At 41.7% G+C, this 26,623-nt stretch overlaps 1 long non-coding RNA gene across 1 annotated transcript in view; it reads right to left on the bottom strand.

Moving 5' to 3' along the window:
* The window catches only part of LOC308476086, a 107,828-nt gene that overhangs the window by 70,013 nt on the left and 11,192 nt on the right, over positions 1 to 26,623 (bottom strand). The window contains exon 2 of the long non-coding RNA XR_013985694.1: positions 25,804 to 25,940. This is a non-coding gene — a long non-coding RNA (uncharacterized lncRNA). The remainder of the gene's footprint in view (positions 1 to 25,803; positions 25,941 to 26,623) is intronic.

The following is a 26,623-nucleotide window of genomic DNA, read 5'->3' as shown; positions in this document are numbered from 1 at the left end:
ATCCCTGCCAACTGGAGTACTTGGTTATATGGCTGATATAACAGGGTCAATAGAGCAGATATTAAAACCCTCATGTATTTATGGGGGTAGCCATCTTTATTTATGAACAATTCGCTAGGAAGGGATTGCACGTTATGATGCACAATCACTTCCTGGTACATTTTAAAAGATAATTTACTCATGCAGCCTCATGCAGCATCTACAAAGCTGCTTCAAGCAGCTTCAGAATATTTATAGACGTGGGGAAAAGCTGCTCTTGGACAGCAACGTAAGTTAGGGTTTGTTTGGTTTTTGTTCTTCTCAGACTGCACATGAATCACTTTGCAGATATGCAGACTATTCACATATCTATGTTTCAGTCCATGAATGGGGGCAGGAGGCATGTCTGCTCCAAAAAGCAGAGGCTACATCCTAATGGAGGGACATAGAGTGAAATTTGCATTGGGAAGGATCAACATAATGAAAGGTTGGGAGCACAAGGGGCATGAGATTGGCCATAGCATCCCCCAAGCTTGGGTTGGTCTCTGCCTGGCCAGATACCTCACCCCGGTAGCCCAGCGAGACATTGCCAGCATGGTTTGCACCATGGCAGGGTTCAACCTGGCCAACTCCCATGGAACAGGCTTGGTGCAGTCCAACCTCAGCAGATCCCATTCCACCAGCAGAAGGTGAGTAGAATGAAATGGATCTGGTCCTACTGCCATGCCAACCCTTATCTTACCTACCACAGTCAATGAAGATTTGGCCTGATTTCATCCCATCACCTAGTGTCTTGTCTGATCATTTGCTACTCTTCTGGGACACAATTGGGCATGACTAGATATTATCAAACTACACAGAGGTCAAAGATGAATTGTAAATTGGTTTTTGATAGAAGAAATCACATGAATGATGGGATAATGCTTTAATATGCAATTGGGGCAGCAGATGTTAGTGCTGTGCTGAAAATTCATGCGGCATTTTTCTTCTACCACTCTCAATGTTTATGAGAAAAGTAAGTTGCATTTGAAACTTATCAAATGGGGAGAGAGAATTTAAGTGAAGTCCTCATGAATGGGCTACATGTTTTTGATGCACTTAACCGTACTTTTGAGGTGGCTGAGTGGAGTAAACAAGTGCCCTCCTTTTATTCTACAAATCATCACACCAGAAGTCTGCAGTCTTCTTGGGTGCCTGCACTTCAATGAAAGCCCAGAAGCAAATACTACAAGAGCCACTTACTTGGTTCCAAACAGTCGGGGGCTGCACAGTGCTGGATAAATGTTTACTGGAGACAAAAATACATGCACTGCCCTTTGTTGCCTTTCAATGATAACTTAATTCTAAAGAAACAAATATCAGGGAGTATAAACCAGAGTTTAATTGCAGTCCAAATTAGGGATAGCAGTGCTGTGAGCAAATCAGGGATGCGTTTCCCCAGGCAAAAAGCAGTTAACTACATTGACTACATCACTTTTTATTGTACTGCTACACTTAACTCCCATCAATTGATCATAGTTATAACTGCTGGTATACAGGTTTCTCTCATCAGTGATGCAGAAGAGTCAAGGTCAGTCATGCTTTCCCCACTCATTATAAAACCACAAGTACAAAGTCATGATTTCAGCTTGTGAAGTAGGCATTGTGAATTTGCTCACAATATTGCACTAGTGCAGCAATCCCTTCAATGCTGCCATGCCACAAACTGCAGTCTTTACAAGTCAAACTGTTGGAGAGTTACAGTGCCTGCTGTGGTTGTAGAGACCAAGATGGGAGAGACATGTTTTGTTGCAGCTGTGGCAGTGAAAGCATCCAGTTTGGCTGCTACAGGTGCACAATGGTGTTTCTTCTTTCTACACTCCTCCTAGCGGTCATTCCTCCTCTATTTACTGCTTTGGATACACAACCTGACAGACTGTCTCCAGACGCTGCCATCATCTGCAAGGGCTTCCCACACAGCGATGTCAATGTTGCCAGCCAGCCTTCATGTCATGTTTACAGATATCTTTGTAACACAGAGTTGGTCTGTCAACAGGCCTGGTGGCTGAAGCCGGTCCCCCATAGAGCATGTCCTTGGGGATCCTAGTCTTCCATTCTGAGGACATAGCCAAGCCAGCATAGACATCTCTGAGACAGGAGTGCAAACATGCTGGGAATGTGGGCTTGGGAAAACACATCTTTCTTTGAGACACTGACCTGTCATGCGATGCCCAAAATCTTCCTGACACAACGCATGTGGGAGACATTGAGGCATCAGTCCTGTTGGGTGTACATTGCCACATATCACTACCATAAAGCAGTGTGCTCAACATGGAAGCCTGGCAGACCTTCATCTTCGTATTGGTCATTAGCATCACATTATCCCATGCCCTTTAAGAGAGGTCAGTTACTGCTGTAGCTGCCTTGCCAATACACTTGTCCAGCTCAGCATCAATGGAGAGATTGCTAGTTATGGTAGAGCCCAGGTAGAAAAGATATAAAGACAGGTATATATACAAAAAAGAGAAAGATAATACTTCTCGCCCTGTACAAATTACCACTCTACAATAAACTATAAAGCTGTTAAAAATACAATGAACCAAAAGCACATCTCATCCATCAGCTAAGTTTTTGGATACCTGGCTTGTATTCTCAGGGCTGCCAGAGCTGATTTTGCTACTTGGATGAATACATCTTTGTCTGAAATAAGTGTACATATCTAGTCTAGGATGAGTCAGTTTTAAAAAGACCTGAGGATACAAGTAAAAGGTTTGTGCCCATTGTACTCATATTAGGGGCAACGTAACAGGTAATGGGAGACATCTCCAATCTCACCAGACACACAGAGAGTCTTTAATGAGTTGGAATGTTATTAAACCTCTTATCCAAGAAAGCAGAGGGCATACACTGGAGACGTAAGCCTATAAATGATATTCTTAATGGAGCAGCAGTAAGGATTATTAAATAATTTTCTAAGCCAAGTGTCGCTTTGTATACTGGGTACCAATAAGAATAAGATGTGCAACTGAATACAAATCCCATCACTTAGAATAGAGGTGAATTCTTTCTTTAAGCCTCTGCTTAATTCTAGCAGAAGAAAAAGTAGGTACAGCCTCCATACTAATCCCATAAACATATACAGTGGTTCTAACAACATTTACCCAAGATGGATGGGATAAAATTTCCAGCTGTTATTTAAGCTTTTTTTTCTTTGGTAAAGGCAAGTACAACATGAGCACAAATTCATGATGAGATTAGTCCAATTTTTGCCTGTAAAGGAGACACGCATGTACCTTAAGGAACAGTTAACAGAGAGCTCGTAAGAGAATTTTGTACTACAAAACATACATTGGTGGGGCATACCATTCATGAGTTGAAGAACAACCTTCTTTAAGAACAAAACAAAACCCTCAACTGCAGAGCTGGTGGACAGGTGAAGTGGGTGAAGAGCAGGAAATTAAGTACCTGGGTAACACCAGAGCAGTCTTATAGGCCAGAGATGGGGAATCACTCGCATTTGGAAGTACACCCCACTCTGTGCATCCATCTGGAGGCCACTAGTCGATGGTGAGTAGGGTGAGGCAAAACTGGTCAGAGCAGTAATGTTAATTTTAGCTTTGTGCAGTCACTGGGTTTCTCCACACCCACACATTTCTCTCTATCCTCCATCCAAACAATTACGTACTAGAGTTCAAGATCATATTAGAGCCAGACAAAAATGCTCAAGGACAATGCAAAGCAAAACTGGTGATGGGTGTGTTTCAGGAGGGTTTCCTGTGGGCCAAGCAGAGTGGCCTGGAAGGCTGCAGTTGTCTCCAGGCCTGAGGTTGCTTATAGGCATTTCAAATGCACAGATATATTACTGAAATACCAGATCTACCAATGTATTACGTGTTTGCAGCTGTAGCACAGTACTGCTTGTTCCAGTTCTCTCACACAGGATTCTGCTTGAATTACATCACTATCGGCATTCTCTCAGCCACATATGTTTAAAACAGAGTTTCCTTTTTATGATACACTTGATATGTAAGGTATTAGGCTGGCATCGTTTTCAGGAGGTAATAATCTGGTTGTGAACCACAAGGGTTAAATTAACCTCCCTAGCCTAGTTTCTCCCACTACAATGTGTTCTCCTTCAAGCAGAGTTCAGCTACAGTGTGGAGTGGTTTTGAAAGCAGCCCTTAGATGAGGCATCGGCTAGCTGAATGGAAGAAATGGCAATGTTTCTTGCTGCTATTTCTAAACCATTTGTGTACACAGAGATTCCAGGGGAAAGCATTGCTGTGCTTGGGAAGTGGATGAACAAAACTTGCAGTAAACAAGCAAATCCATGGCTTCTACATCCAGGAGACAGAGAAGGAAACAGAAGTTGAGGTAAACAAAAATACTTCCAAGGAAATGCCTCACTTGCAACACAACCTAGAATGGTAAGTCTCACATATATCCTGTGGCTGATGGAGGGAGAAGACAGACAGCTCTTAACTAACTGTATATTTGAAGTAACTCTGTGGAAGATCAGCATCAGTCCATGTCAAACTGGCAAGTTAGGACAAATGTTACTTGAGTGTCCATAAAGCATGATATATACACTTACCGTATTTTTCGCTCTATAAGACGCACCAGACCATAAGACGCACCTAGTTTTTGGAGAAGGAAAACAAGAAAAAAAATATTCTGAATCCCAGAAGCCAGAACAGCAAGAGGGATTGCTGCGCAGCGAAAGCAACTATCCCTCTTGCTGTTCTGGCTTCTGGGATAGCTGTGCAGCCTGCATTCGCTCCATAAGACGCACACACATTTCCCCTTACTTTTTAGGAGGGAAAAAGTCAGTCTTATAGAGCAAAAAATATGGTAAATGCTTACATAACAGCTTTAGTGTGTGCCCTATCTAAACTCATAGCCACACGTTTCCAGAACATTAGATCCACAATTTGCTACACCTTCTCTTTTACATTTTTTTGTAATGTACAGATCATGTATACCTACCCTATATATGTACAGCATGTTCACACATAGGCTCCGTTCAGAAGAGCCAAAAACACACAGAGTATGGGAAAGTAAGTGAAACCCTGTTTTCTCCTCCAGGTGGTTCATTATCCACAAATTACATGTTATCTGCTTAGAGCTGTAATGATAGGTTACTAAATATATACTCTTTAAAGACAAGAGATCATGGCATAGTACTCAGTTCTTGAGCCTCCTGTGGCAACTGGCACATCATCTAAGCACTTCATGATATTTTCATCCAATTGCTGGCAGAAAAGAATAAATACAGTTGCTAATGACAACAACTTACATACAGAATATTATCTGTGAAGGATATAAAGGCAGTATCAGATTGTACTGCTTGGTGTCCTAAGAAAATGATAGAATGTTGCCTCTATTAACAGATTAGCTTTGTACATCCAGAACTGAAGTAGCACACCAGGGCTCATATCACAGGAGGATCATAGAATTGTTCTGTCTAGGATAGCAATTCCTATATTATAGAAACTAATGTACAATAATATCGTGGTGGGTTCAGGCTACTGCTTGAGGAGTAATGAGAGGAATTTTTTAAAAAGAGAGGTAGGGAGCAAGGGAAGAATGGCTTTTTTTGGCCAACATATGACACTGTTGGAGTTCAAATGAAGACAATGCTCCATCCATTAGCCATATTCACATGTAATAAGCCTTATCTTGATTTACTGCAAATGAGCAGTGTGCTTCCTGCTGCATCCAAAACAGGCACGGTGGTTTGTTTCTCCATAAAAAGCCAAGACAGCTAGTCCACTGTAAGTCATAGTTTCTTGTTAGCTAGCTGGTTGTAACTTATTAGGGAGCAACAATTCCTGGTTTGGCCATAAGAGAAGCCAAGACATGCTGGCTTGTTATCCTGCTCACACCAGGGGAGAAGCAAACCAGGAACAGACAGCAGATATCAGCATGCTGTCCATTCACAGTGATCCACAATAAAGCTAGAAAAACTGGGTTATTGTTATGTGAATGCAGGCACCATTTCATATAAAAATTTATATCTTTATCCTTTCTACACCACTCTTCATCGGAGCTTCCAATATAGTTAAGAGAACAAAATAAATAAAAACTCAAAATGTTAAAAGAGAAAATACATTACGAATGTGGAGGAAATTACGCTTTTGTCTGGTACTAAAAGGATAACTATGTTTGTGTCTCTGTGGAAGGAATTCTACAAATGGGGCATACACCATTACTGAGAAGGTTCTCAGTTTCCTAATCATTGATCTGGAGCCATGTCACTGCTGCAGTTTGTAATACATATGAGAGTTTTGAAGGCTTACGCAGTTATTCACTTCCAAGTATGCACTAGGCTAGGGGAAACAGTCTGATGGTGCTTCCTCAACCACTTTCACAGGCTGGGGTAGGTTTGTAATCCTAGTGTACACGTAGAGGTCTCTTGACACTAAAACGAATGCCTTTGCTCACACAAAAGTTCTATATGTGGATCCGCATTTTACAGTAGGCTATTTATGTTGGAAGAATCACCAATTGTCACTTTACTGTTTTATGCTGCTAGTTTCCACTGTTACACTTCCATTTCTTGCATTCTTCATCTACCTGTCACAAGTAGTTTTATACTTGCATATATTGGCATTCCATTTTTCTTCTTGTTGAATGATGCTCTTCCCTTCTTAATAAAATTGTGCAATTATCTGCATAATCATGCCACCTTCTCTCTTTAGAGTCCCTTGCTCAGAGGTATGCATACCATCTGTGCCTCTTCTACAGTGTTCTTAAATGGCCTCCAGGCCGAGTCTGTGCTTTTAAAGTTTTATTACTTTGCCCCTCAGCCTCATGTTAACCACTTCCCTTATTGTTTCTAAATATGCCCTTTTAAAATTGTTACTCCTTTTGCACATGAGAGAACTGGTCTCCCACAGGATGCCCGATTATCAAAGGTAATTGTGGAGGATTGGCAGTTAACTAATGGAGATGCCATAATGAAAAGGCTGAAGAAATTTTAGTATAGAAGGGGGGGGGGCAAAATTAAGGCTGGAAGTCAGAATAAGGTTTTGCATGCACATAAGAATACCAGTAGGGCATTAATTTTTTTCCTAATCATTAAGTTGGAAATAACAGAATAGACTAGCGAGGAGAGCAAGCAGTTTTCCCGGTCTTCCAGAAAATTATACACGACTAGCTGCAAAGCAAATACAAACCTGCAATAGTGAGTTCATATTTCAGTAATAAGAAGGGATAGGAATAGAACTTGCTTCCCAGTTTGCAGAAATGGCCTCCCATATGCTGTTAGACTACAACGAGTGGTTACCGCCCCCTGTTGGACCTGTGATCTTGCTAGGTAGTCACAGGAGGTGTGGCCAATGAGGTCACGGGGCATGGCAAAATGTTTTTCTCCCATTCTCATCCCTTGCAGACACTAAAGCATCTGTGTTTTTAGGAATACTGAGCACCTAACTGAAAAGTGCCTCACTTTGGGTTCAAAAGGGGTCCTTGCTATCATAGCTGATTGTGTGCTGGGAGAAACATTGTGTTTCTTCACCCGTTCTGATTCTTTCCCTATCTTCCTCTTTCATAACTGTGGACACCAATGTTTTATTAAAACTCAGAACCTATCTTGGTTTAGAATTGGTCCATGGAGTCTAACTTAAAATGAATTATGGAAGGATGTAGGGGACCGGAAAGTGCAGCTTTGAGATTTTGGTGAAAACTTTTCTAAAAATAAATGCTTGACATTTCATTTGGTAGGTCTGGTTGACCAAATGAACCAGCCCCCACTGACTACAACTCCCATCATATTGGCTAGGGCTGATGGAAGTAAAGAGTCCAACAATATCTGCAGGACCACAAATCCCTCCTTACTTCAAAAGCCATTAAAACATTCCACCCAATCAGCATTAACTCACAATTAAGACAACACTGGCAGAGGAAATGTGTATCAGCCCAAGAACCAACAGTGTCAACATATGATGAGGAACAGTAAATGGGATGAGTTTTATGTGGCATCACTGCCACACACTGGTAAATAATAATGGGAGGGAAAATGTGGAGAAAAACATTAGTTGCTGCATGTCTGCTCAGTGGTGTGCGAAGTTTCTTGGCTGTATGGCTGAGATAACAGGTTCTGTAGGACAGCTCTTAAAACCTAGGAAAACTATGAGAGAAATGCCTATGCATGAATTTTGACTGCTTTGTCAAGCAGCAGAAAGTGTGTACTTTCATCATTATGTAACGTTACTCCTATCTGTGCAATAAAAATTGATCTCATTTCCCTCTAACTTTCACTCACACGTTTTTATTAACATAACTGCCTTTAATTCCTTAGGAACTGCTGTTGAGAGAGAGAAAGACTGAAGGGAATGCACAAAAGGAACACCATTATAGTGAGGCAAAAAAATTCTCAGAGAAATTGCATCAGCGCACATACTTAATGTGCTTTCTTAAAGCTTAACACACTATGCAAAAAGTCATCATCTATAAAGACATTCGGGATTATAGATGGCTGTGTAGCTCTGCCCACTCTGCCCAGCCAGATTGGCTGGAATTCAAATAAGCCAGGGATCGGCAATTTTTTTTAGCCGTGGGCCAGTCTACTGTCCCTCAGACCTTGTGGCGGGCCGGAGAAACGGCACCAGGGGCGGGGAGCTGGAAGAAGAGGCGAGGAGGGCAAGTAGTCCTCCTCCCCACCCCCAGCCCCAGCGCTTCCCTTCCCAGGGGCTGCCGCAGCCGCTGCCACTGCTGCCACTTCTCATGGGTAGGAGGAGTGAGCTTATCTGCTCCACCCTCTGGCCCACAGGAGCACCAGGGCGGCAGCTGCAGCGGCGGAGGAAAGATGAGTGGCGCAAAAGGGCTGGCTCCAGAGAGGGGCTGCTTAAAATGGTGCTCAGCCAGCTCAGCTCAGCCCCCTTCCTCCTCTAGGCAGGGCGGGGAGAAGACAGGAGGAGGGAAGGAGGAAGCGGCGGCGCGGTGTGTGTGAGGGAGGGGGAAATGGAATGACGCAGGGGGGGAATGGCGCAGCCTGAACGAACAGAATCCCCAAACCGATCCACGGACAGTCCATGGGCCAGATCCTGAAGGCAATTGGGCCTGATCCGTCCCACGGGCCTTAGTTTGCCAACCCCTGAAATAAGCATATGGCGGGAAAGCCTGCCAATCCCAAGCGGCCAGCCTGGGGATTTCCTGGCGGCTGACTGACTGGCCCCAGCACTGCTCCCTGGAGATAGCAGCCCACCACAATGGGCCGCAGTAGCTGCCCCCTCCCCATGACCTGTTAAGCAGCCATTCTTGTTGTCCTGCTGTTAATCTCCATACAACAAGAATATAATTTAAATGTATATGAAGGATTTTGTCAAAATTGATAGGGACAATAACTTCAGGCCGAAAAATGAAATATCACTGGACATGCCCATGCCATATGCTTCAGCAAGGCATTTCCAGTATCCACCTGAGTTAGATATTGCCTTCCTAGAAAATTTTGTGGATTCCAGACTAGGTAACTTTAAGGTAAGTAAAGTTCTTTATGAACTGAAGCAAGGGGTAGCAATTCTAGTTAATTAAGCAAAACCATATTGTGGCACAGCTGAAGCCCCCCACCCCCCCAAAAAGCAATAAATCCTGACTTAGGAGTTCTGTCTTCTAATATTAAGGGGAGAGGGAATTGCTGAGTTCGGAGGGGGGAAAGCACACTGCCCATGGTCAGATGTGCTCCTCTGTAGTAAGCCTATTTACACAAAGTTCAATCTAATACATGGTATCTAATACATGGTATTGGTGGGTTTTCTGCAGATTGATATTTGTTCTGATTCAACAGTAAAATGCAGGTTTTCTCAAGGAAAATGGCAAAGGCATAAAGGGGTCGTATATATATAACCCGCGACGTGAAATCATAGGACAAACAGGGCCTGTTTACACTTCCAAGTTTCTGGGTCCCAGTACTAGATATTGAAACTTAAGTCCAGGGCATGAGCCCTTCTAATTATTGTAGCTGAAAAACAGATCTGCCACCAGCTGGAGGGCATTATCTTCCTGTTCCCCTGGGCAACAGTTGGTGGGGGGGCCCTTGCATGAAATGGCAGTTCTATGTTCCAACACATCTCTGCAAAAGTGGTAGAGAAGTATCAAGAAAAGAGGTTTGGAGGTTTTTCTTTAGCACAAATATACCATTGCAAATGCATTAACGTCTCACCGTGCAGGTTCCAGGGCTTTCCCTTGCTTCTGGGACTGAGCCTTGGCTCAGATTAAACCCTAGCAACCACAAGCACTGCAGCTGCCTAAATCCAAGTTAAATCCTAAAAGCATTTCAGCAGCTTGCATGTGGTCATTCTTTGTATGCCATGGAAGTCTACTGATGTTAGAACTGGATGAATTTAAGTAATACACTAGCCCTGTTTAATAAGCAGAAAGAATGAAAATCTTGAGGCACTTCATTGTTTTGTAGTTTATGACGAGGGAATGCATTGCAACAGGAAATACTAGCTTATTTGGAACACTCAAACCTTTTGAGATAATTTTATTCATGCAGCTTATCTCCTGTTCTCATTTTTTTCCCTCCCACCCCCTCTTCAGAGCAGCTGTTGTCAGGGGTTTGCAAGCACAACACCACACTTACATAGCATATGAATGCATGAATTTGTAGAAAGGGTATTGTTTAGAAATGGCTAGTAATACAAGTACTTTCACATGTAAAGCTTAAATTGACTTTTCTTTAAATCAGCCTGTAAGGCTTTCCTTTGCATCAGCTTCTAATGTGAACATAAAATCTCCACTGGCAGGAACTATCTGTAGTCATTGCTAACTGACAAATATTTTTATAACATAATGCTTCCGAATAATCAGTTGCTATTTCTGAACGGTCCAGGCTCTTTTTGCAGGTGCTGTGAGGATGTAACTACTGATTAGGAAAGAAGCAGTTTCGATTTGGAGTGTAATCAGCATAGGATACACTGGTGTGATTTAGAAGTGTCCCATTTGCTCAGCTCCCAGATCCATTTGCCCATCATCCTGGAAAAATCCAGTACAGTGGTACCTCTGGTTGCAAGCAAGATCCATTCCGGAGCCCCATTCGCAACATGAGCAGAATGCAACCAGCGTCTGCGCATGCGCGGGTCGTGATTCCCGAAAGTAACCCTTTCTGGTAGTTCCGGGTCGCCGCGGGGTGCAACCTGAAAAGATGTAACCTGAACCGAACGTAACAAGAGGTATGACTGTATCTCCATCGCTGTTATAAGTGAAGTTGGGGGAGGGGGCGTTGCTGCAATGTTTATCCACATTAAACCTTACTTGCCATTTTGCATTCACTCCAGATGGAAGCAAATGTTGTAAATGGCTCATTCATATATCACAAACTTGACACTAGCAATATTTAAAACAAATATTCAAGCCATCTGATTTTTGTAGCTGTTTATAGAAACATAACAAATACAAAAGAACTCTGGATTGCTTTAAGGAAAATAATGTTAGGGCTAGTCATATGGCTGCCTGTCTGCTCCTTCGTGACCAGGTATACACTTGTAATCAAATGTATTACCAAAAACACCATCAGTTTACATTGATCTCACATCCACAAGGAAACAAAACCCTGTAATATTGCCTCTGAACTTATCAGGGAAGTGCAAAGTACATAATAGCTCTTTCACTGAACACTATTCTGCAGATATTGAGGTGAAAGCCTCACTGAATTCGATGTACCTTATTCCCAACTAAGTGGATACAGGACTGCAGACTCAGTTTCATATTCTATCCCAAATGAACATTTAGATGCAGAAGATGAATAGCATGAGAGAGGCCCAAATAGGTTTAATATTACATATGAAAATAACCTTAAAAAGAGAGAAGAATAAGAATTGGTAAATACCAGTCAAAGACCACACCTTCAACAACCTGGCACAAAAGAAGCATTTTCTTAATTAAATTGCAAAAGCTTAAAAAAACCCCCACAAAGCAAACATCTCACTCTCTGGGCAACAGCAAAAGGCTGTTGAATAAATTCATTATCTTTTTTTAATTGGACCACTTATTTGTACAGACTTCCCCAAGGCAGTATAATTCAGAAAATAAATAAATGCTCAATTTTTAAAAAATAATGAATTTAGTAAGTTCTTGACTATAATTTTAAGCAGCTCACTCCAAGTTGAGGGTCATGGGGCCTGAGACTCTGATTGCATTTACCCATCTCACTCTTCTTCCATGTGGGAATATAAACTCTTATCTTAAAAACATTAATGATCTATGAAGTTCTTGTTCCGGAGTCAGGCACAGGCTACAATCCAAAATTGATGGATCTATGTTTGTGTACTTGACAGCTTGCACTTCAATTTGTACAGCAACAGCTTCTAGAACTGCACAATAGGAGTTTGGCTTTGCAACCAGAGAAAAAAGTGCCAACTATATGCACAGTTTCATTGCTTACGTATACCCCATTTCTTTGGAATAGCAGGGGAGGGGAGCCTAATATTGTGGCCTAGGGACATCTTGTGAACCATGGGGAGAAAAACACACATAAAGGCTTGTTAACAGCTACTTTGAGCAGTTTTTCTTGCTTATGACTTATTCCTGTGGTAACACTTCCTTGCAAGTACTCCCATTTTTGATAGTGCAAAAAATATATAGCCTGGGAGAAAATGTTTCTAGACTCTTTCAACTGAACAGATAGAACATGCACATCAGGTGTAAGAGTCCCGCCCTTCAATCATCCCTTTACAAACACACTCTCCAACTATTCAAGGGGGAAAGTTTTGCATTTTTATTCATTATTTGCGCTATATTCTTGAGAATCACCTGAAACTGGTCCATATTCTACAACAACAACAACAACAATTTATACCCCGACCATCTGGCTGGGTTACACAATCAATGAAGCATTTACTCCAGAAAAGTCAACTTCTTTTTTCACTCATTGTTTAAACGACATCCATGTTCATTTTAAATGCCATCATTCATACCCTACCCATCTCCCCTAAGGCTACTGAATAAGCTGCTAGTAGAAGCCATCAGGATTTCCCTATTCATTTTCAGAGCTTCAGGCTGGGCAAGAACAAATAATTATTATTATAAATGGGAAAATTCTGGTGACTCCTGCTGGAAATCCTGGTGACAGTCCTGTGTGGAGATTTTGCCTAGCAGCTATTCAGAGAAGCTGAGGGCAGAAGGTAGTGGACAGGCAGCCCTAGGCAAGGTGGAACAGGAGAGATGCAGAAAAAGCAGCCAAGATAGAGGGCAACTATGAGAAGAGGAAGCTCACACTAGCCAAAGGCAAAAGCAGTTCCATGGCTGGTGAGAAGAAGCACCAAGTGCTGAGAGGTCTCAACTCTCCAGCCACATTTCTTGGTCTGGAAGTTAGTATAGAAGAGTGAGTGAGGGAGTGAGGGAGTGTACAGTGCTTTTTCTGGGTGCTAAAAGGTATGCAGTACCAGTACCTTTTTAAAAGAATGTTAAAAGTGTGGCACTTACTGTAACAACTTCACGGTGAATACTGGCAACATCTTTTCTTAAAAATACCACACTGAATATATCTCAGAAGGTTCCCTCCAAGCCACTGCTTTTCAAAAGGAAGCCTTTCAGCTCCCTGCAGCATGAAGAAGCATTGCTGATTTCAACGGGCAAAACAGTGCTCTATTTGGCGTCAGGTGGAATCATCACTTTAATCATGTTTCCAGCTGATAGTGGAACATGAACGTCTCAGCAGCATTAAAAGACCATAGTATGAAAGGAGCCTTTGTTTTGCAAAACAGGCGCAAGTTAGTCTGCCAACATTTCTCTACAGTTCCCTTTCCAATTATTATTATTATTTATTCCTGGGAAAGATGAAACTTATGCTTATGGGATAACTCAAGTTCTGAATTTTACATGCTTTAGCATAAAACGTAATAGTTTTGGAAAACGAATTCGTATTACAGGAGTCTCGCCTCCCTTGTAGAATTGCATATACTGCATTTGAATTTGAAATGGAAATCTTTGTATTCAGGCGGGGGGCACATTTTTCCTACACTCACAAAAATACCTTATTGTTAATTTTATTTATTTTGCTATTATTTTAGATGCCGTATCCATGGCTGTATAAGAGCTGGTTCTTCAGTAACACAATTGCCTGAGGTTAACATACTTATCATTGAATAAGTCCCCAGATTCCACACAGAAATCGTTAAAAGTAATGTTTATCTAAAATGGTTTGGTTGCCAGGAAAATAAATGTGCATCAAAGGGAACATTATGACTTAATTATAGGGAGCTAGTAAGAAAAAGGACATTGGCAAATGTTATTCTTTTGTATCTTCTAGTCATAACTGTCACAACAAAAAGAAAAAGAAAGCTAATAAGACAACAGAAATCTGAACTTCTGAGTGAAAATGAAAACATTTGTTGCAATATGTGTGTACTGCTATAATTTCTGTGAATCAAGAGGAAATTTTGGCCTTTTCTAATCAAACACACAATTCTCACAATTCTTCTCATAATTCTTTGAAGGACAACCAGTTTGGTGTAGTAGACAAAGCATTGGATTTAGACCTTCAAAATATGGGATTGGATCCCCATTTGACTTTGAGCCATTCAACCTCTTTTACCCTAACCTACCTCACAGGTTTGTTGTGAGGACAAATGGATTAACTTGCATAAGTGAAACCTTCATAGAATGGTAGGACACAATAATGTTAAATAATAAAATAAAATAACTTATGGAAACCCGCTCCAACTTTAAGTCATCCTGCATCCATGTAAAAATCCCCATGTGCCTAAAGTCCACATATAGTGCTGTCCTTATCACAATTGATACGATTATAGAATAGCATAGGTTAAAATTCACCATCTGACACAGGGTCAACTTGCCATGTGAATAGACCCTGAGAAAACAATGGTTACTTGTGGTTATTTTGTTTCCTGGCCCAATTAGGAGACTCATCCAAGTGTCTGTAAAAGAGTTTGTGCCTGTCCCCACTTCCCTGGGAAGGAAATGAGCCTGTATCTCACTTGGTACTTTTGAGAACCACTGCTGTAATTCCTACACAGTGAAAGGATCAGTTGCTTAACTACAACATCAGGTCTAGGTTGCTTTCAGTGGCCATAACTTTTTTTTCCATTCTGAAAAGCCCACATTCCTAACCCTATATAGACCAAACTACTAACTGTGCTGCCCAGATTGAAAACTGCTTTGCTGGCCACCAAGGGCAGATATTGCTTGATTTTGCATTTCTTTGAGCATTTAAAACTGCTAATGTCTTAACCCTACACTTAACGTTAGCTTCTTTGCCATTAAAACCATATTAATAGTCACTGACCAAAATAGCTCCCTTAATTCTAGTCAGTGTGAAAATGACTGCCAATGAAGAAAAGATGTCATTCAATGACCTTATGGCGTCCTTTTCTCACTGGCAGGCATCTTGGAGACTATTACAGAAATCTCAGCAAAATTAAGGGTAGCTTAATAGGTTGTGTGCAGAGAGCATGGAATCTGTTGTTCAGCTGTCTAATATTGCCTAATAAAATTCAGAGCAGAGTTGCCAGGTTAAAGCTTAATGCCTTCATCATTTGTTTATCTGAAAATGGAGAGGGGTGGAGAGAGAGGTGGACCAAGAATACTACACTCATGTCACTCAAAGGACAGGGCAAAATTAAATTTCTGGACAGCAAGGACCACAATATGACTTCCTGTGTGAGTTCTGCCTTGCCTAAGGTATGCCATGAGCAAACACATTGATACCAAAGAGCTATGCAACGGCCACAGTGGCATAAGGAATAGATTGTCCAGCTGTACCAGAACATCAGAAATGAGCTGGTGACTGCAAAGTTTCAGGTATGACAGCACTTATGTCATGCTTCCTCACAACTTACCATTAGGCAAAGCGTAAGGCAGACTTAACATTGTTGGCCTGAGATACTTCACATGTGTAGTATGCATGCAGCCCTTTATGACTTGCTGTGGTGTTGCCCTTGTCAGGGCTGAGCCATAAGCAGCTGTCCAAGATAAGATGTGGAACCAGGACGTCAATGAGCAAATCTGGTCAGAACCAAGGACAAGGGAAGACCCAACATCAATGAGCAGTTCAGAATTATTGCAAGAATAGGTATGCATCCCATAACAGCAGAACAAATCTGTAACTGGGAGAAGATCTACAGAAAAACACCTAAGACAAATCCACCCATGGTGATCTGCACTGGTGCACATAGAAGACATGGGCAAGCTCCACACATTAATCAAGTGAGAAGTTGGTTGCATATATCCACCTCCTTGGCACTTAGGCAAGGTTTTTAACTCATATGGGAAACCCTAGTATAGTCCTTTCTGTCCAGGAAGGTCCTCAAATGGCCATCTTAGCTGGGTGGGCTAATTCAGAGCCTGAGGGTACTTAACTACTCCAAACTGCAGCAGCTTCAACCCACCGTTCTGTGGCTCACCACTTCATGCAGAGATCCAAACCTTTGTAAGTCTGCACATGGGACACACTCTAGTCTATCGAGCTGGAGAGGAGACAGGAATGTAGCATGGGAGAGATAGATAAAAGCACAATCTTTCTTTATGCTATAGCCAGGCCTTCAGAACATCCTTCTTCCATCCAGATACATCACAAAATGTTATTGACTGTGCCACTGGTAGCCACAGGCAATCTGCCCGTGATCCGACTGAGCCTTCTAAATTAATTTAATAGCCGTGGTTGCTTTAATGAATACTCAGATCATCATAAGAACAACACAATTAAGAAAAGTATTTTGAGGGCAAAGCTTATTTATGAAAACAGCCTTATATTGAAGTACTGCTGTTTAAGGCTGGAATACTTACCTAGGAGCAGGCCCCACTGAATTCAATAGGACTTACATCTCAACAGGTCTTGTTTGTAGCCTAAGAAGGTTGTGGATCAAAGAGTAATTAATTGGGAGACTAATCATCACAAAATAGCAGTTACAAGTTTTTAGGTCATTTTCTCCCCTTTTCTCCTGTCTTAGTTTGATTAAGAGTTGTACACTTCTGAGTGTTCAGAATGTAGAAAAGGACACTGATAAGTTTGTTTAAAAATGCAAAGAGAGGAATTTAAAATGATAAAAGGCTTAGTGGCTATGACCTGGGAAGTAAAACTAAAGAACTGCATATGTGCAGCTTAGAGAACAGATCACAAAGAGTAGATAGGAGGACCACATTTAAGTACCAGGGTAATAATGTAAAAGACCAGGAGGAAATATTAAAGGTGGGCCAAGATGATATAATATGAGTAACAGCTTGGAACTTGAGGAAATTAAAAGGTTCATCTGATGCTTAACCCATTTTTAATATGCAAGACTAATTAGATAGTATTAGAAGAAAGGTTATGAAGGCAATATCAATGGAAAAGCAGACATGTGTGTCTTAAACTAAACAGATCATCTGCCAGATAAGCTACCTGCATTGACTTTGGAGCACAAGGGGCCATTTTATCAGTTCCTCAGAAGATTCAAAGTAATCTCTTAGTGATTCTATGATTCCACACTTAAGCTCTTAAAGCATGATCCATTTTATGTTGTAATTCATCATCTAAGGCCCTGCTTCAAATCCATGCTATCTCAGTCCACCCTCAACTTAGTCCATGAATCTTAGACTAGGACCGGGGACATCAAATCACTACTTGGCCATGAAGCTCACTGGGTAATCTTTAGCCAGTCACCATCTCTCGGCCTAACCTACCTCACAGGATTGTTGTGAGGATAAAATGGGGAGAGGAAGAAGCACAAGCAAACAACAACTGAAACATTCTGTCCCTCTCTAACTAGTAAACTGGCCCTGTCAAAAGTAGAATACAATATAGATTTTTGAAAATATTCTAATTGAAGAAGTTGATGCCTGCATTATACTGTAAATATTTCAGTAATGCCTAGAAAAATATTGCACACTGTAGATATTTCAGGTGAAGCAAGTTTGTACATCACTGATGAGTCCACATCAGTTTAAATGCCACGCCCCCAGCATAACCTGAGCTCTAGTACCTTTAGCTAAATACCACAGAAATCAATATGTCATTGCCAGCAGGAGAAAAGATAGGAAAGCTATTCAGAGAAGAGCAAATTCTCAAGGGTCAAGTTAGCATTTCCAGACTGTGTGTGAAGGGAGGTAATAAGTCACGTCTTTCTACGTTAAGCACTTTGATTTTAATTGTTCTGTGATCATTTTCAAATGCCCCACCCCTCAAACTGAAATGCCAGCCACCGATATTAATCTGAATTAATGCGACTCAGGTAATTTAAAATAAAAATAAAAATTGTGTTGTTTAATTTATAGACTTGCGGAAGTAGTTAAGGAATTTAACAGCAGCGTGCATTTTGTTTATGTGCAATCCTCCTACTCAACATTTATATTTGTGTGTCCCTTGGAAAGGCGTGGGAGAGAGTTGTGGTATTTTGCTTCATGCTAACGGTCCCTGTTTACTGAACTGTAATTATAGTTTGCTGTCATCTTTCGAGTCTGCTGACCTTGACATTATTTGCTTGCCTAGTACAAGGAAGGTTAAACAAATCTGAAAAATCTAACAGATAAACGTCTCAGGGGCAGTGGATTCTCATATAGAAACAATACCTATTAAACACTTTATTGCTGCATTTCCAAAGGTGAGCTTGCAGTAGAGACAGGCAAATATACAGGTAAGTCACCCGATAATTCATTGACAAACAGTGAGGCGGTTCACACATAATGCTAAACCAAACCATGGCTTAACATGAACAAGCAAGCTACTGAAGAGCAGATTGCAGCTGCTTTTATCCTTCCTGATCATTTTGCTGCTGCTCTGTGTCAAGCTACACTGTGGTTTGGCTTATAGTGTCATTTGAACTCAGGCTCATGGTTCGACAAACAATGATCTGCAACCAATATTGGCCCTATGGTTAACAGCTCATAGTTTATCTGAGGCAGCTGAACCGTGGGTTTGGACATAACAGGGCTGTTTGCCATTTCCAATCATCCCCCAAGGGTTTATCCAACCCATTTTAGACAATCAGTCAGGGTTTTCTCTACTGCTGTATTAGCTTTTGGTGGCACAGTTCTCACTCTCTACTGTTACCATGTGCTGAAGATCAGACCTTCGGTCATCTGGGAGAAAATACACATCCTCCTAACATCAGCAAGTACAACCTTCAGGCCTAGAAATCCATTGAATTTGTGTTAAGTCTTTCTCCAGATACTGAAGGACGTTGTGACCAGAATAGAGGGACAGTCATGGGAACATGAATAATTATGTTAATTATAGATCCCCTTATCTCAAGCAGATGCCAAGCACTGAGACAGCAAAGGTCACTTGGGCCAATGGAGGCTGTTGTCAGCTAGGTGGTTTCTGTCACTTACTAATACAACATGCTGCATATATTTGAGAGACACAGCCTGTTTCAGCAAACGAGAGAGAAAGCAAGCTACTTTATGAACAGGAATAAATCTACAGATGACAAAACTGCTGCACTGTATCATTTAGCAGGTAGAGAGTGTTGAGGTATTTTGAACTTGGATATTAAACAATGCATCATCCAGAAAGAGGATTAATTTTATTTTACTTGTTTCCCTTTCTCAGGTGAATCTCTGAAGCTGGCTCACTGCAGGGGAACACGTACAATAGAAGTAGGCAGTAGAAAGCACTGCTCAGTATATACAGGACAGCTCAGGATAATATCAATTTTACAAACTTCAAAAATCAAGTTTGACCCAGGTAGCTTCCAGCAAAGGGACTGAAAAAAGTCCTATGGTTTAATCTTTCTAAAATAAAGATTAAACCAGATGAATAAATAAATAGTGTTTTTCTTCTTATGGAAGAATGAAACAATAAGGTCAGGAAACAGAAGGCATTATTTTATACTGCTATTGTGCTATAGGTAGCAAAATAAAAATCATGACGAGCTCCTGTTGTGGCACTTCCATCATAAATCCCCTTCAAGCTGAGGTGGTAGCAAGTAATAAATGGTGCACATACTTTAAGCAGGAAGCATTTAATTAAAGGTACAGTAACTATTAAAACAGCATGTTGCATGATTGCTCTGTACAAGGTGGCATTGTGATTGCATTTTACTGCGAAGGAAAACACAATATCGTTATTAAATATGCCTTTTGCTTCTCGAAATACATTTCCACATAACTCCAGACATGGCACCTATACTAAAAAAAAAACCCAACAGTTTTGCCTTTAAAAATATAATGTGACAAGTAGTTCTTATTGTTTCCCCTAGTTCTCTGGAAAGCAATACCAGATGGAGCACAGATATAGTTAATTACTTTTTCTTTGCTTTTACATGTTACATCAGGGTTTCTGGTAAAGTTTTTATATTATAATCTCATTTTATAATGTATATAAAACAGAGAGAACAGTTATGACAACAGACCAAAAAAAAAGCTGAAAAACAAAACTATAAAATAGGCACATAGAATGAGTAGTTGCACGTGAGTTAAAATAACAAAGTCCAAGTAAAGGCTATCAACTTTATCAGGTTATCAACTATGTTGTTGTTTAGTCGTTTAGTCGTGTCCGACTCTTCATGACCCCATGGTCCAGAACACGCCAGGCACTCCTGTCTTCCACTGCCTCCCGCACTTTGGTCAAACTCATGCTGGTAGCTTCGAGAACACTGTCCAACCACCTCGTCCTCTGTCGTCCCCTTCTCCTTGTGCCCTCAATCTTTCCCAACATCAGGGTCTTTTCCAGAGAGTCTTCTCTTCTCATGAGGTGGCCAAAGTATTGGAGCCTCAGCTTCACGATCTGTCCTTCCAGTGAGCACTCAGGGCTAATTTCCTTAAGAATGGATGTGTTTGATCTTCTTGCAGTCCATGGGACTCTCAAGAGTCTCCTCCAGCACCATAATTCAAAAGCATCAATTCTTCGGCGATCAGCCTTCTTTATGGTCCAGCTCTCACTTCCATACATCACTACTGGGAAAACCATGGCTTTAACTATACGGACCTTTGTTGGCAAGGTGATGTCTCTGCTTTTTAAGATGCCATCAAGGTTTGCCATCGCCTTTCTCCCAAGGAGCAGGCGTCTTTTAATTTCGTGACTGCTGTCACCATTTGCAGTGATCATGGAGCCCAAGAAAGTAAAATCTCTCACTACCTCCATTTCTTCCCCTTCTATATGCCAGGAGGTGATGGGACCAGTGGCCATGATCTTCGTTTTTTTGATGTTGAGCTTCAGACCATATTTTGCGCTCTCCTCTTTCACCCTCATTAAAAGGTTCTTTAATTCCTCTTCACTTTCTGCCATCAAGGTTGTGTCATCTGCATATCTGAGGTTGTTGATATTTCTTCCGGCGATCTTAATTTCGGCTTGGGATTCATCTAGCCCAGCCTTTCGCATGATGAATTCTGCATATAAGTTAAATAAGCAGGGAGACAATATACAGCCTTGCTGTACTCCTTTCCCAATTTTGAACCAATCAGTTGTTGTCCCACATAGAGATTTCTCAGGAGGCAGATGAGGTGATCAGGCACTCCCATTTCTTTAAGAACTTGCCATAGTTTGCTGTGGTCGACACAGTCAAAGTCAATGCATAGTCAATGAAGCGGAAGTAGATGTCTTTCTGGAACTCTCTAGCTTTCTCCATAATCCAGCGCATGTTTGCAATTTGGTCTCTGGTTCCTCTGCCCCTTCGAAATCCAGCTTGCACTTCTGGGAGTTCTCGGTCCACATACTGCTTGAGCCTTCCTTGTAGAATTTTAAGCATAACCTTGCTTGCCTTCTCTCCCCCGCTATTTGTAAGGCCTCGTTGGACAGCCACTTTGCTTTCTTGCATTTCCTTTTCATTGGGATGGTTTTAGTTGCTGCCTCCTGTATAATGTTGCGAGCCTCCATCCATAGTTCTTCAGGCACTCTGTCCACCAAATCTAAATCCTTAAACCTGTTCCTCACTTCCACTGTGTATTCATAAGGGATTTGACTTAGATTGTATCTTAACAGCCCAGTGGTTTTTCCTACTTTCTTCAGTTTAAGCTTGAATTTTGCTATAAGAAGATGATGATCTGAGCCACAGTCAGCTCCAGGTCTTGTTTTTGCTGACTGTATAGAGCTTCTCCATCTTTGGCTGCAGAGAATATAATCAATCTGATTTCGATGCTGCCCATCTGGTGATGTCCATGTGTAGAGTCGTCTCTTGTGTTGTTGGAAAAGAGTGTTTGTGATGACCAGCTTGCTCTCTTGGCAGAACTCTATTAGCCTTTGCCCTGCTTCGTTTTGAACTCCAAGGCCAAACTTGCCAGTTGTTCCTTTTATCTCTTGACTCCCTACTGTAGCATTCCAATCCCCTATAATGAGAAGAACATCCTTCTTTGGTGTCAATTCTATAAGGTGTTGTAAGTCTTCATAGAATTGGTCAATTTCAGCTTCTTCAGCACCAGTGGTTGGTGCATAAACTTGGATTACTGTGATGTTAAAAGGTCTGCCTTGGATTCATATCGAGATCTTTCTATCATTTTTGAGATTGCATCCCAATACAGTTTTTGCCACTCTTTTGTTGACTATGAGGGCCACTCCATTTCTTTTACGGGATTCTTGCCCACAGTAGTAGATATGATGGTCATCCGAACTGAATTCGCCCATTCCCATCCATTTTAGTTCACTGATGCCCAGGATGTCAATATTTATTCTTGCCATCTCATTTTTGACCACATCCAACTTACCAAGGTTCACGGTTCTTACATTCCAGGTTCCTATGCAATATTTTTCTTTACAGCATTGGACTTTCCTTTCGCTTCCAGGCATATCCGCAACTGAGCGTCCTTTCGGCTTTGGCCTAGCCGCTTCATCAGCTCTGAATCTACTTGTACTTGTCCTCCGCTCTTCCTCAGTAGCATGTTGGACGCCTTCCGACCTGAGGGGCTCATCTTCCAGCGTCATAACTTTTATATGCCTTTTGTCTTTGTCCATGGAGTTTTCTTGGCAGGGATACTGGAGTGGCTTGCCGGTTCCTGCTCCAGGTGGATCACGTTTGGTCAAAACTCTCCACTATGACCTGTCCATCTTGGGTGGCCCTGCACGGCATAGCTCATAGCTTCTCTGAGTTATTCAAGCCCCTTCACCACGGCAAGGCAGTGATCCATGAAGGGGGTTATCAACTATAGTTCATGTTAAATCAGCCATGAATTATCAAAGGTTCATTATCAATTCCCTGTCCCTAACTTTACATGGTTAAAAATCCAATTTGAGAGCCAGTGTGGTGTAGTGGTTGAGAGCGGTAGTCTTGTAATCTGGGGAACCGGGTTCGCGTCTCCGCTCCTCCACATGCAGCTGCTGGGTGACCTTGGGCCAGTCACACTTCCTTGAAGTCTCTCAGCCCCACTCACCTCACAGAGTGTTTGTTGTGGGGGAGGAGGGGAAAGGAGAATGTTAGCCGCTTTGAGACTCCTTAAAGGGAGTGAAAGGCGGGATATCAAATCCAAACTCTTCTTCTGTTCTACTCAATAACATTTGTGCTTATTTTTTAAAAGAAGGAGGAGGAGAAGAAGAAGAAGCTATAGATCTGGGAGCAACATACACCTTTACATTTGGCTTTTAAAGAAGCTGCCAAGTATAAGATGGTGTGTCCCTGGGTAAATGTTATTTAAAGGCTACAGAGTTTGCTGCAGATGAAGCTGTCAGTATTAAAAAGAACAGTGCTCATCTTATCTCCCCAAGCACTAGATGTGTACAGAGCTACTGAAGGGTTAAGAAAACATTGGGGCAGTGAAATCAAAAGGCGTGAGAAAGGGAAAGTGGTGATAGAGAAATAAACAGATGAGACATTTCATTGCTATTACCTCACATATTCTTTTTTAAAAGCAACACTTTACTCTTCCTGTGCTGTATTACACAGGATTCCCCATCTGATTTATTGCATTTGTATTTTCATTTCAGAAAATTTCTCTTGGGAAATCTTATGCATAGTCAATATTATGCAAGTTCCTTTTCTCCTGCCATTTTGGTTTGTTCTGGCTGAAGTCAGCAGAGGCCACTCTTTCTTTAGAAATAGCCTTTTATTATTTGATGTGAGTGTACTAAGAAAACGTCCTAGAGAGGTCACTTTGGTGTTTCTAACATTGCAGTTTGACTTCACCCCCAAAGGCGCACTCCATTGTCTCTCAAGACAGACAGAGGCCGACAACAACAACTTTGGATTAAAAAAAGGATGCCAAGAAAGATGGGGAACCAAGAAATGTTCAAAACTAAACCGTGTGGTGGAAACCATGCAAGATACTTTTGTGAGCAAAAGACATGGGACTAAATTTAAGAGTTACAACAAAACACATTAATGGTTCTGTTTTTACAGTTTGTTTTGTAGAGTTTTGTCCTGGGTGGATTTTGAAATACTTTGGGCTCATTCACACATAATGTTAAGCCAAACCACAGCTAAGCATGAACGAGCAAGAGTGCTGGTGCGCAGTGAGAAAACTGTGGCTGCTTTACTCCCCCACGTGCCCCCACCCTCAGATGCCCCCACACTACTAGAAATAGCCCAATGCTTTGAATTCATTGTGTCTGAATTCTGGTTCATGGTTTGTTTCTCCCAGATATCAGAAGTCATTCTGGGGAAAAAGAATATATTCTAAGACCTCATATGGTTCATAAACAGGATTCTCATTTATTTTCCCCAAACCCCTTCCCCTTTCAGAAGGAAAAGAAGTGGACTCTACATGACTGCACCACAAAGTCCTTGCCACTGAACGAGAAGCACAGAGGGCTTCTGCACCTTCAATAGCTGTACAGAAGAAGCAGTTTTGACAAGCATAGCTTGTCTTAAAGAGAAAAGTTGTGCCTCCCAGCATTTCTCTCTTCTACATAATAGCAAGGTGTAGGAGCACTGTTTCACTTTCCTTCTGGCCCCCTTAGAAGTATACCATCACAACAGCATGACTAATGCAATACACATAGCTGTTAAAACCAACACTAGATCTAGGTTCTTGTTGTAGTAGTTATTATTATTAAGATTTATTTTTTCCCTTTTCCCTCCTTCATATTGAAGGCACTCTCTACTTTCCAGTTGTCATTCAGGATGCACAAAGTAAATATATCCCAAGGGAAATAGTAATAATAATAATAATTTTAGCAAAACAACATGCAGATGTCATGTTTGGGTTTAAAGAAAGAGTACAGTTAGTGAACAGTGCCATCTGCAGGCCACTTCTCTGAATCAATAAGTAACAGGCAAAAAACTCCACAATTTTCTATGTGTCACTATCTTATGTACCACCTTAGCCATTCTTCCTCAAAAGGAACTGCCAATTTGACCTCTCCTCACCTCTCAGTGACAATGTAGATAATGCCTTTGATGGGCAGAACAGGCTCTTTCCCACTTTGTCATCTTGCATGTGCCCTTCATGTTACCTAAAATGTAATTGTACCATTCTCCAAGATGAATTTCTTGCTCAATTCAAAGAACAGATATTATTTCATTTCTAGATGGATTATGTAAAACGGGGGGGGGGGGGTGCATGCACAGGTGAGAGACTAAAGTAACACCTGAAGAACTGAAAACATGGTTGAATATTTACCAGTGAGTAATGGGTATCCTAGACTACTTCACAGAGTTGAGCTACTGAGCACTATTTCCCCACCTCATGATATCTGGCAACCACAATATGGAAGCAAACGACTTGGAACATGGTTTTTGTTTTTGTTTTAATAAGCCCCACAAAGTAGCCATCTTCATACTTCCTGAAATCCATGTGCAATAAATGCACAGAAATGGAAAATGGAAATGGGGTCAATGATCCTACCCCATTCCCCCACACGTTTTTAATCACTCTCCCCTCTCCACACACAGAACCTATACACATACAAAACTGCCCTTCTGCACACAAATTGAAAATAAATAATAATAAATAATCTAAATGCAATGTGCAAGTACAGAGCAAAACGAAAGTTGAAAGACAACAAATAAATGCAGTTCAGAGGGGGTGTGGTCTTCTTACCAGGCTAGATGATTCACAGTTGACTCCCTTGTCTCTCCCCCAGCGAAGGCTGATAGAAGCAAAAGGGAAATGCTGCAGAGGATCAGGCCTTTAGCTTCCAGTGCTGGTCTTACTGGGCTCCAAGCAGCCACAACAGCCTGGGTTAAATATATATGGGAGGAAAAATATGAGGGACTTCCGGGGTGGCGCCATCGGTAATGGCGGACTCCCTCTGATCTGGAGGGACCAGCTTCACGGGAAACGGGTCTTTCCCGCTACGGCGAAGCGGGGACCCTTTCAAAAATCACAGGCGGATGAAGCCTGTGACCATGGGACTCGGCGGGCACCTTTAGCGCCCCCCCAACCCGCAAAGGAACCCACTAACGGGCTCCGGAGCGAAGAGGGGGAAGTGGCGCGGTACTGAGAGTCAGCTGCTTCTTCCGTGGAGCGAAGCCGCACAGCCGTTGCCGGAGAGCGCTGCCTTTTTCCTGGGACAATTTGGCTTTTAAAATAATCACCCGTGAGTACTTAAATCTCGGACAACTGGACTCTAAATAATGATTTGTGAGTAGAAAGGAAAATTGGACTTAAAATTTTACTTTAATTTGGCACTGAAACGGGAAGGTCTCAACAGGAAGTCAGCCTTCCGTTTCTTTGTAAATAGATCAAAGCAAAGACATGGCAAACTAGAGTTCAGAAAATCGCTTGTAAAGGATTAACTTCCATCATTTAAAACTGTTGAACCCCCTTTGGAAGCAGGAGAAGAGGGGGGATTTTTTCCGGACTGTTTAAACCTGCAGAAGAGAGTGTAAAGCAAAGTAACTTTCCACCGTCTTGATCC

The sequence above is a fragment of the Podarcis pityusensis genome, assembly GCF_964106645.2.
Source record: "Podarcis pityusensis genome assembly, chromosome: 4".
NCBI classification, from domain to species: domain Eukaryota; kingdom Metazoa; phylum Chordata; class Lepidosauria; order Squamata; family Lacertidae; genus Podarcis; species Podarcis pityusensis.
This window is presented reverse-complemented; position numbering and strand designations above follow the sequence as displayed.